The sequence below is a fragment of the Carcharodon carcharias genome, chromosome 5 (assembly GCF_017639515.1).
Source record: "Carcharodon carcharias isolate sCarCar2 chromosome 5, sCarCar2.pri, whole genome shotgun sequence".
In the NCBI taxonomy this organism is placed as follows: domain Eukaryota; kingdom Metazoa; phylum Chordata; class Chondrichthyes; order Lamniformes; family Lamnidae; genus Carcharodon; species Carcharodon carcharias.
The window spans coordinates 199,123,180-199,123,984 of NC_054471.1; the positions used below are offsets into that span (position 1 = coordinate 199,123,180).

At 63.6% G+C, this 805-nt stretch overlaps 1 protein-coding gene across 3 annotated transcripts in view; it reads right to left on the minus strand.

Moving 5' to 3' along the window:
- The window catches only part of gtf3c2 (general transcription factor IIIC, polypeptide 2, beta), a 115,839-nt gene extending 115,286 nt beyond the window's left edge, over nucleotides 1–553 (minus strand). For all 3 annotated transcript variants that reach the window (XR_005943065.1, XM_041188262.1, XM_041188261.1), the window contains exon 1: nucleotides 359–553. The gene's annotated coding sequence lies outside the window, so the exon portion shown is untranslated. The remainder of the gene's footprint in view (nucleotides 1–358) is intronic.
- Between the last annotated feature and the right edge of the window lie 252 nt (nucleotides 554–805).

An 805-nucleotide genomic window follows, 5' to 3' on the forward strand; every position in this document is an offset into this window, starting at 1 on the left:
CCCAGAGCCCCCCTCTCCTCCCCTCTCCCTTTACTGCAACACAAATCAATGTCCTTGGAAAAGAAAATGGGGTGGCTGGGGGTGGGTGTGGGGGTGGGGGTGGAGAGGAAAATGACCAGTTTGGATGGGATTCGCATCTGCAGCCACAGCAGTCAGACTGGACCGGGCGAAAGGAGATGATGTAATCAGGCCAGCCTAACAGTGTCGGTTAGACCGGGCACTGAGCCTCGAGGGGAAACCGTCACGAGCCGGTGCCTCGGGGCTTCGACTGAGGGAGGCGAGGCCCGGCCCGGCCCGGCCCGGCTCCGGCCCGGCAGAACCTGCCCGCCGCCCGAGACTAATTTTAAAGCTTCCTGACCTTGTCTCATCGCACCCCGGCCCCTCCCCCGCGTCCGCAGGCTCCTTCACTGAACGGATGAGGATGAAGCTCAGGCCCGGGTGCACGTGGAACTTGAAGCCGCCGTTATCTCGTATGATTTCTCCAGCTCTCCCCTGCCCCTCTCCAAAGCCATTCAACACTCCCGACTGCCAAACACCACACGGGCCACCGTCCAGAGGCGGGGCCTCCCCTGCCGCCCGCCCCGCCCCTGATTGACACCCCGACGGACCATACACAGGCCAGGGGTGGTGCGACGTTACGACGTAGAGATAAACAGGTGGGCGGGGGCCAGCCGGGCCGGGGGCCGGGTCTCGGCGGGTGGTGATGTCATAGAAAGGCGACCGCGCACTCGGCCGCCGCCAGGTGTGTGTCACATTGCCCCGCTGCTGATGCCGATTTGAAGACTGTGCTGCCATCTTTAGTACT